This window comes from Tasmannia lanceolata, unplaced genomic scaffold, assembly GCF_043159265.1.
Source record: "Tasmannia lanceolata isolate RefF3 unplaced genomic scaffold, GAP_Taslan_0.1 ptg000015l, whole genome shotgun sequence".
Classification (NCBI taxonomy): Eukaryota; Viridiplantae; Streptophyta; class Magnoliopsida; order Canellales; family Winteraceae; genus Tasmannia; species Tasmannia lanceolata.
This window is the reverse complement of record NW_027518692.1, coordinates 19919239-19929717: the sequence shown is the minus strand read 5'-3', so window position 1 is coordinate 19929717 and position 10479 is coordinate 19919239. Positions and strand designations below refer to the sequence as shown.

The 10479-nt window shown below is 38.6% G+C and overlaps 1 long non-coding RNA gene across 1 annotated transcript; it reads left to right on the top strand.

The window, feature by feature from the left end:
* The first annotated feature begins 792 nt into the window (after positions 1-792).
* LOC143892681 (uncharacterized) lies at positions 793-2712 on the top strand. Its single transcript, XR_013255572.1, has 3 exons — positions 793-1276; positions 2139-2304; positions 2377-2712. It is a non-coding gene; the product is annotated as an uncharacterized LOC143892681 (long non-coding RNA).
* Positions 2713-10479: the final 7767 nt, after the last annotated feature.

Here is a 10479-nt window from a genome sequence, read left to right as displayed (position 1 = left end):
TTCAAAATCAGTCTTGCCTTATAGCTGGTTGCTCTTTATTGGCTGCCACCTGCGGGATTACTGTTATTGGTGACAGCTGGGGTAGATTTGTGTCTGTCCATTTTTGTCCTCCACAAATGGAGGGGTTAGGATGATCCTATGGAGCTGATTTTTGGTACACCCCCCATCTATGTAAGGGACTTTCAAATGAATGGTTTGGATCATCCTAACAAAGTGGGCCCCCATGTGATTGGGCAAGCTAGCTCACCATAAGTTTGGTGAGCTTAAGCTCACCAACATTTTCCTCACATATATATATATATATATATATATATATATATGAGAAAACGGTTCCTACACATATGTGTAGATAAGTTATCTACACACTAGCTTAAAATACAGTGGGGGCCACATTATTTGGGTGATCCAAACCATTCATTTTTAAGGCCCTCACATAGATAGGGTGTCCACCAAAAATCAAATCCATAGGATCATCCTAACCATTCGAACTGTGGAGGCAAAAAATGGACTAATTTGTGAAGGTTTAAAGACATCCATTTTACCTCCACAAATCGTAGGGTTGGGATGATCCTATGGATCTGATTTTTTGTAGACACCCTATCTATGTGAGGGCCTTTAAAATGGATGGCTTGGATCACCCAAACAATGTGGGCCCCCCACTGTATTTTAAGCTAGTGTGTAGAGAACTCTCTACACATATGTGTAGGAACCGTTCTCTCTATATATATATATATATATATAGAGGAAAAGAAGTGTGCGCTCAACCGTTTGGAAAAAAGGTGCGGTCGAAGAGAGAGAGTGTGTTCTGTTGAGTATACATATATGAGAAAAAAAACCCGTGGTCTGTTGAGTATACATATATGAGAAAAAAACAAGTCTGCTTCGATCGACGAGTACTAAAACAAAACCCAAAAACAAAAGAGAGCAAAACCCTCCTCAAAAAAACTCCTCAACAGCCCTCGTCTCCTTCCTTCGTCGATTGAAGAGGGCAAAACCCAAAATCAACAGACCCTCGTCTCCTTCCTTCGTCGATTGAAGAGGGCAAAACCCAAAATCAACAGACCCTCGTCGTGGATTGGAAAACCCCAACAGACCCTCGTCTCCTTCCTTCGTCGATTGAAGAGGGCAAAACCCAAAAATCAACAGACACGAGCAATACCCTCCTCAACAGACCCTCGTCTTCACTCTCGTCTTCACTCGTCGATTGAAGAGAGCAAAACCCTCCTCAACAGACCCTCGTCTACAGTTGCAAAACCCAAAAATCAACAGACCTAAGGTCAGGTTCTTATAACTTTTCCCTATTTTTCTCTTTTTTTTGGTGAAAATGAGAAGCAAATTTTGTATGTCGTTTGCGTTTCCCCTATTTTGCCCTCATTGTAAGAGGGTTTCATCTAGTTTTTAGTAGGGTTCTCTGTGCATTTTTTAGTAGGGTTTCATCTAGTTTCATTCCTCTGAAAAAAGAAAAGAAAAGAGAAGATGCAGGTAAATGGTGCTTGTTGTTATTATTTTTGTTATTTTTATGAGGAGGGTTTCATCTGAATTTTTTTTTCCCACTTCAAGAGGGTTTTGAGGAGGGTTTCATCATATTTTATACATGTTTGATCTATTTTGATGAGGGCACTCCTCACTTTATTGAAAGTACGGTAAGGCCCGCACCATAGAATGATCCAAATCGTCCATTAGATGGGCCACAGCCAAAATAGGCCGTGCCCAAAAAATCATTTCCATAGGTTGATCCTAACCCCCCGATCTGATTGTTAGAGTGTTGATCTAACACTTTATAGATCGGAGGGTTAGGATTAACCTATGGAAAATTTTTTTGGGCACGACCTATTTAGGTTGTGGCCCATCTAATGGACAGTTTGGATCATCTTATGGTGCCGGCCATACCGTACTTTCAATAAAGTAGGAGTGCCTGATAACATTTCCCAATATTTAATAGCTAAAAGGTGCTTCACATTTATAATGTTCCAAATGACTCTGAGAGCCACTCAATTTTAAAATAGAATTTGTTGGGCAATTCGGTTGAATGCCATTATGTGGCCCACTTTTGCATAATAGTACAGGCGTACATGCTCAATTTTTAGCAATCTGTTGTCCTATTCATTTCATGAATGGTTGTTTGTTTTGCATGTAAGAAAAACCCAAGAAATGGCATCATCTAGTAACTACAGCAGTACCTCACATGGTGTGTGGCCAACCGCCGAGTTTTGTCAGTGTTCTGAACCAGCTGTTAGGAAAATCACCCGCAGTAACAAGAATGGTAACCAAGGACGCCCTTACTACACTTGCGCTCGGAAGAATGTGAGTAATATTCATTATTGCAGTCCTTTTTTTTCAATCTTCTCGAAATTGTAACGTTTAAACATTATGCAGGGCAAGAAGTGCGAGCATTTCTATTGGGCTGACGATGACTTAGACAGGAACGAGCTAGGCAGTGAGGCAAGGTCGTACAATGGGCGTGAAGTTGGTGGCGGACGTGAAGTCTTTAGCGAATATAGGATGTTGGAGGAGCGCATGAGAGCAGTGGAGATTGATAATGCCATGCTTAAAGTTTTAGTTGTTATAGTTATTTTTCTTCTTATTTTAGCATACATCAGTAATTTTGCAAGCAGATGAGTCCATCAGCTTATTTAATGGTAGATGATGAACTATTTATGTAATGAAGAGTGTTTTAGGACTTATATCTATATTAAAACAACAAGTTTTATATTTGGGATGAAATACATGCGTTCCATATAACAATCAGTAGGAACCTGTTTGGAAACCATGAAAAATTATTTCATGGAATATTCATGGGTCCATCTGTAAAAGAGGAGCTGAGGAGGGAGGCAGGGACTCAAAGGGCAAGGGTGGAGAACATTGGGAGAGCAAGAGAAATCCCTTAAATCAGTGAAAACAAATACTCTTTCTTATGGATTTAAGGTTTTTTTTATCAAAAGAGACAGTGTTTCTCTTCAATGGGTTGAAGACAATGGCATTCATCAATTTAGGGAACACTTCCTCATTTGGATGTAGGTAAAAATTATATAAAAAAAAATCCATGGAAAAAAAATCCTGGGTCCAGTAGTAGGGTTGCAATTTTCCGTGGAAAGACTTAATTTAACTTAAATCACAGTGGCTGTTGCCCTTAGAAACAAATTCTTTAAATTATAATATCAAATTAAAGATGACCTGGATCAATCACTTGCAAATCTGCAGACAAATACAGAAGGCCATATTGGAAAACATGGCTTAATTGAGCTGAACGGGTTAGCACTCCCACTTGCTCTTTTTCTTGTAAGTTTCAATATCTTTTTGTCTCTGTATCTCTCTATTTCTCAATATTTGTTACTGTTAATTGTAGTTAGTGATGCAACTTTGTTCTCTGTTATGCATGCTAGCATAGTAAAAATTCTAGCACAGTAACTCGTGCAATTGAAATCCCTTGCACAAATCCAGATTGCATAGATTCTAGTGATAACGAACTAGCGAATAGATACCTGCCTTTGAAATGCATTTAGGAAAAAAAAATTGAAAAATAAAAGCTGGTAAAGCTTGATGCAAGCACATGTTGAGTTTTAGATAGAAAAGTTTAGGACTTGCAAATCAAGATGGATTCCATAGAATCCAGATGCGACCCTTGGGAGCATGATTATAGTTGGCAAAGCTGGCCCAGTTGCTTACAATATCTTCTCTAAATTTCTCAAAATTTTCTTCAGGAGCTTTTGTTTCTAAAAGACAAAGCAGGGGGAGTTTTTCGTTCATGATAAGCCTAGTGATATCCTACTTTTTGGTTTGGGTACCAAGCCCCCCCCAACGTTCCATGCTGCTAGCTTTGACATGGCAAATAGTCCTGGGAGTGTGACTGTCATACTCTCCAGCAAGCTTTGAGGAAGTTTGGACGATGTGGGCCCCACCATGAGAAGCCATTCTGTAAGCTGGACCACATTCCATAACCAAAATATCCTTCTGAAAATAAGCAAACAGTTAACAGATGAAAAAACTCCACTACAATAAAGAGTCAAAGAGAGTAGGGCACTTCTGTCCAAACAGAAATTCTCATGAGGTTATGAGAAAATGTTACAAAACTCCACATTCCATCATTTCCTCTCATTCCTTTGAGGATAGAGTTGTTACAAAACTGAATTTCCCTGTACTCAGCCTTAGTGCCTTGATCGATGGTTCAAAGTTTAGTCCATGAATAGTAATATCCATTTCAGTAATGCACAGAGATGAATATTTGAAACGAGGATTTATTGATAGAACAATTGAAATTATAGAGTCATTCACTATACAAACATAGTAAACAGAATTGAAAAGAGACAAAAGAAGGTGTTCTGGTTAACATCCCATTGAAAATGGGATATGGTGCAAAAAATTTCAGAAGGTGCAATTTTTGAAATATAACATCCCATTCACTTCCACAGTAGATTGTTCAGCAAGTGAAATCCCATTGAAAATGGGATATGGTGCAAAAAATTTCCCCACTTGGATGATCATTACAGTCCAATTGGAGGCATGCAAACTTCTGATCAATGGATAATTGGAAGATAGGCCATCATATGCGTACAAGTTTTCAAGCATTGATATGAAGATAGGCCATAATTGTATTTCAATTGCAGGATAATTGGAAGCGAGATAATGTAAAGAACTGCTAAAAAGTCTAAATATCTGAGAAATGCAAACCATGATGAGCATCAGTCAAGGCATGGACACTATTCATGACTAACATAAAGAATCAGTGACACTAATCCGATATTACAGCTTCAAAAACCAAAGAATCACAGCTGCCATAATCAGAATGAAGCCCAACATGCAGCAAATGCAGGTACAGCCGATATTGATCGCACCAAATGAAAGATCGATAGTGGGTCTACAAAAAAAACAAAAACAAAAAAACACCAAGTTAGTGACAATGGGCAGTGAGAAATGGCACCTTCTAAATGATGTTTTTTTTTTTAAATGACGATTTTAAATTTCTTCTAAATGATGTAAACTTTTTTAAATGAAAATGGGCAATGAGAAAAACACCCATAATCCAAGGGCTCGTGATTTAAATTTATGTAACAAATACTGAAAATGGGCAGTGAGAAATGGCACCTTCATCTAGAAAGCAACTGTTAACTCTGTTCATCTTACTCATTTCCATTTTGGGTATGGGCATTTTGCTGCTCATTTGCAGCCACCTATTAGCAAGCACAGTAGTAGAGATTTAAATCAATAAGAAAAAAAACGGAGCATAATAAATTGACAAGAGCAATAATAACGTTTCCAAACCTTAGTCCTCTTTTGACAGCTTGTTCTGTAATGTCCATATCCCCCACATTTTGAGCACTGGCGTTGCTGTTTTTGTGCTTGACTGGCCTCTATGCCAGATACATGACGCGTTGCACGCTTTGGCCTGCCCTTCGTCCTTACAACTTCAGGGTCGCGAATTGTAAAGCCAAGTATTTGACTGGAATCAAAGTTTGACAGAGGTATTTGACTGGGACCAATGTTTGACTGAGGTATTTCACTAGGACCAATGTTTGACTGCACTTGGCTACCAACTGCACTCTGCTGATAGACAATCTCCTTCTCCTTATTTTCAACTTCTACAGCAAGCTCTGTACAAAAATCAGTCATCTTCTTGAAGAGAATCTCGTCATTACCAACTTTTTCAATCAGTTGCTGCCATGTTGACATTAGACACCACCTCTTCAGTCCATTCACGCCACTACTATCTCCTTGGGTTACAGATGTTGTGCCCCCAGCTCGATGCCTTGCATCAATTGACCACCTCTTTAATAAATAGCGTTTGGGGATAGTAGGTACTTGCTTTCTATCCATAATGTGAAGGATATGTCTGCATAATATTCCTTCCCTCTCAAACTTAGCACATTGACATGTCGCAGTTACATCGTTGGAACTGTCAAACAGAACCCTAAGGTATTTCTTCTTGTCATCTGTCCTGATTCCTACATTGTATTCCACAACATTGCCGTTCTTTCCCAACTTGTCTTTCCATAAGGCAAAATTACCCATCATCTCATCTTGGAATATGCTGAACATCTTCTTTGTATAGAATTCCCCAGCCTTTCGTTTCAATGGGCTGGTTGTGTTCATTTTGGCAATTGTATTTTTAGACTTAAAATCTTCTTCCAATTCGGCTTTACGCCGCTCAACCAGTGCCTTATCGTATTGACCCAAGAATTCAACTAAGGAGGTGTTCTGGTTAACATAACCATCAAAGAAGGAATTTATGCTTTCACTCCGTTGACTTGATGTCATTCCTGCTGTGAATGTGTCTCTCCAATAGGCGGGAACCCAATGCTCGCGGATATCCCACATTTTTCCCAACCAATGACTTTCACCAATGTCATATTTATCAACCAGAGATTTCCATTCTGTCTCAGAATCCTCTATTTCCCTCCTGTAAAACCAGTGATTGTAATCCTTGTAAAAATCAGTGTCGACATCTCTCATGTCAGCAACATGCTCAAGGAGATGCTTCTTTATGTGCCACGAACAAAACCGATGCCTGGTATGTGGAAATACTTTTCGAATCGCATTTCGCATAGCCCCGTCCATATCAGTTATTATAGCACCTGGAGCTTTACGAAACATACACGTGAGCCACTGCTCAAATAACCAGGTGAAAGTCTCCTCTGTCTCGTCCGCAAGAAGTGCACATCCAAAAAGAGTCGACTGCCTGTGATGGTTAACCCCAGTGAACGGTGCAAAAGGCATTTTAAACCTGTTCGTTTTATAAGTCACATCAAATACGATCACATCACTAAATGTAAGGTATGCTTCTCTCGCCCTGGAATCAGCCCAGAACATCGAACGCAAAGTTCCATTCGCGTCTAACTCCAACTCAAAATAGAAGTTTGGGTCTTCAGACTTTCTCTTTTGGAAATGGTTCGCCACTATCACTGCTTCTTTACCCATATTATTCTCCCTAACTGCTCTCAAATGGGCAATAACTTGATTTGTTGAGACCACGGGAGCATTGGAAGTAGAGTTAATGGCATTCTTTATCTGAGAAGGCTTGAAATTGCTTCCACTGAGTTGTTCAATCAAATTCTTACAGCCTTTGTTTTTACGGAACTGACTATGTGAACGATGCATTTGCGTTTTAAGTGGTGAAGTAAGGTCATGAGAATGGATGTCGTCAAATGTTGTAACTTTCCACTCTTTATCTCTCAATTTGATGATCATCCTTGCTTTACAATTCATTCTGGCAAGGCGACGCTCCCTCAAGTCCTTAACATCATCCCTCTTCTCCTTATCCTTTTTCTCTCCCTCTTTATTACATACAAACGTTCTCGATATCACCGTCTTTGTTAAATTTGATATGGTAGTACTAGATTTTCGTAGTCCAAAACCAGTAGCATACGCATAAGCATTGTAGAACTCATATGCAGCTTCCCAAGTTTGAAATATCTGGTCCTCAAACGGCATATTCACAATACTATCCTCACCGACAACCTTGTTGGGAGTAGTAACTGTATGACTACAACCCTCATCTCCGTCTTTACCATCAGTAGCATCCCATTGAAGGTCATCATAATTGAGATTCACCCCATCATTAATGTCAATTATATTCCCATCCCATACTAAATTATCATCGTTGAGATTAAACTCATTGTCACACTCAATTAAACCATTTGCATGTACTTCGTCAATAGATGGGTCCATTTTTTATACCTAAAAATGCAACATATACATGGCCCATCAGCATAATAAGAAATTGTAACATATTACAGATATTTTCTACTGTGTGTCTTAAAGTAGAGTAAGAAATTGTAACAAAAGTTAAAACCGTTACAAAAATAAGAGAAAAATAGAAAGAACAAAAAAGGAGAAACTGAGAAAATCGAAAAAATCTGCACTATTGACGATTTTTGCAGAAAAAATAGAGGAATTTCAACAAAGAGAAAAAGAGAAACAAAGAAAAAAAAAACCACTTTAAACCCTAAATATCTGCAACATTTTCGCAGCAAAATTGAAAAAAACTGCACTATTGAGGATTTTTGCAGCAAAAAAAAGAAGAGGAATTTAAAGAAAGAAGAATACAGTGCCCTCAGACAATACAGTGAAAGCTCGTTTCCCTAAAATCATGAAATTTTCCAAGAATATAGAGGACATGAAACCCTCCTCAAAACCCTCTTGAAGTGGGAAAAAAAAATTCAGATGAAACCCTCCTCATAAAAATAACAAAAATAATAACAACAAGCACCTTTTACCTGCATCTTCTCTTTCTTTCTTTTTTTCAGAGGAATGAAACTAGATGAAACCCTACTAAAAAATGCACAGAGAACCCTACTAAAAAATGCACAGAGAACCCTACTAAAAACTAGATGAAACCCTCTTACAATGAGGGCAAAATAGGGGAAACGCAAACGGCATACAAAATTTGCTTCTCATTTTCACCAAAAAAAAGAGAAAAATAGGGAAAAGTTATAAGAAACTGACCTTAGGTCTGTTGATTTTTGGGTTTTGCAACTGCAGACGAGGGTCTGTTGAGGAGGGTTTTGCTCTCTTCAATCGACGAGTGAAGACGAGAGTGAAGACGAGGGTCTGTTGAGGAGGGTATTGCTCGGGTCTGTTGATTTTTGGATTTTGCCCTCTTCAATCGACGAAGGAAGGAGACGAGGGTCTGTTGGGGTTTTCCAATCCACGACGAGGGTCTGTTGATTTTGGGTTTTGCCCTCTTCAATCGACGAAGGAAGGAGACGAGGGTCTGTTGATTTTGGGTTTTGCCCTCTTCAATCGACGAAGGAAGGAGACGAGGGTCTGTTGGGGTTTTCCAATCCACGACGAGGGTCTGTTGATTTTGGGTTTTGCCCTCTTCAATCGACGAAGGAAGGAGACGAGGGCTGTTGAGGAGTTTTTTTGAGGAGGGTTTTGCTCTCTTTTGTTTTTGGGTTTTGTTTTAGTACTCGTCGATCGAAGCAGACTTGTTTTTTTCTCATATATGTATACTCAACAGACCACGGGTTTTTTTTCTCATATATGTATACTCAACAGAACACACTCTCTCTCTTCGACCGCACCTTTTCTCCAAACGGTTGAGCGCACACTTCTTTTCCTCATATATATATATATGAGGAAAGTGAAGCTACACCGCCAGCTTAAAATACAATGGGCCCGCATTGTTTTGGTGATCCAAACCATTCATTTGATTGGCCCTCACATAGATAGGGTGTCCACCAAAAATCAGCTCCATAGGATCATCCCAACCCTTCAAACTGTGGAGGAAAAAATGGACAAATTTGTGAAGGTTTTTACACGTTCATTTTTGCCTCCACAAATCGTAGGGTTAGGATGATCCTATGGAGCTGATTTTTGGTGGACACCCTATCTATGTGAGGGCCAATCAAATGAATGGTTTGGATCACCAAAACAATGTGGGCCCATTGTATTTTAAGCCGGCGGTGTAGCTTCACTTTCCTCAATATATATATATATATATATATATATATATATATATATATATATATATATACCGTCGGCTTAAAATACAATGGGCCCACATTGTTTTAGTGATCCAAACCATTCATTTGATTGGCCCTCACATAGATAGGGTGTCCACCAAAAATCAGCTCAATAGGATCATCCCAACCCTTCAAACTGTGGAGGCAAAAATGGACAAATTTGTGAAGGTTTTTACACGTTCATTTTTGCCTCCACAAATCGTAGGGTTGGGATGATCCTATGGAGCTGATTTTTGGTGGACACCCTATCTATGTGAGGGCCAATCAAATGAATTCTTTGGATCACCAAAACAATGTGGACCCATTGTATTTTAAGCCGGCGGTGTAGCTTCACTTTCCTCATATATATATAGATACCCTTCATTTCTTTCACAAAATTTTCATTCTGCAGAGCCTTAACCCTGTAATTGAGGAAATTTAGTCGGCCTCTTGTTCTTTTCAGCTCTATTTAGGGAAGATAAAGGTGCAGGACAAAATAAAAAAAATAGAGAAGATAAATATATGTAAGATAAAGATAAAGATGTAAAAAAAATAAAAAAAAATAAAGAGCAAATTCGGCATATTAAAAATGAAGATTAGGATGCTTAGATTAGGTAAAAAATACAAAGGTGGCATATCGGATTGTGTGATATTTCTATCATGAGATGGTAAGAATTATGACCCTATTTATGGAACAAATTAAATGCTTGATTTTTATATAAATTATCTAGGAATGCGTTAGACTGGGCCCTTAAACCTTGTCCCGTAGGGGTATCACCTAAGCCATAACCTAGGCAGGCATCCCCTTAGGACCGTAACATTCCACCACACTTCCGCATCCATAGTCCTCGGCGGCTCACTATATACTAGCAAGTCATAATTTAAAAAATAAAATACAATTTCAATGTCATTTTCCCTAATCGGCAACACTTTTAAAATAAAAGCGTTTTAAGAATGTTGAAGTTTTCTATAAAATTTTATTTTAATTTTTATGGCATTTCTCATTTTCATTATTTTCAAGAGTATTTAATTCACAGCA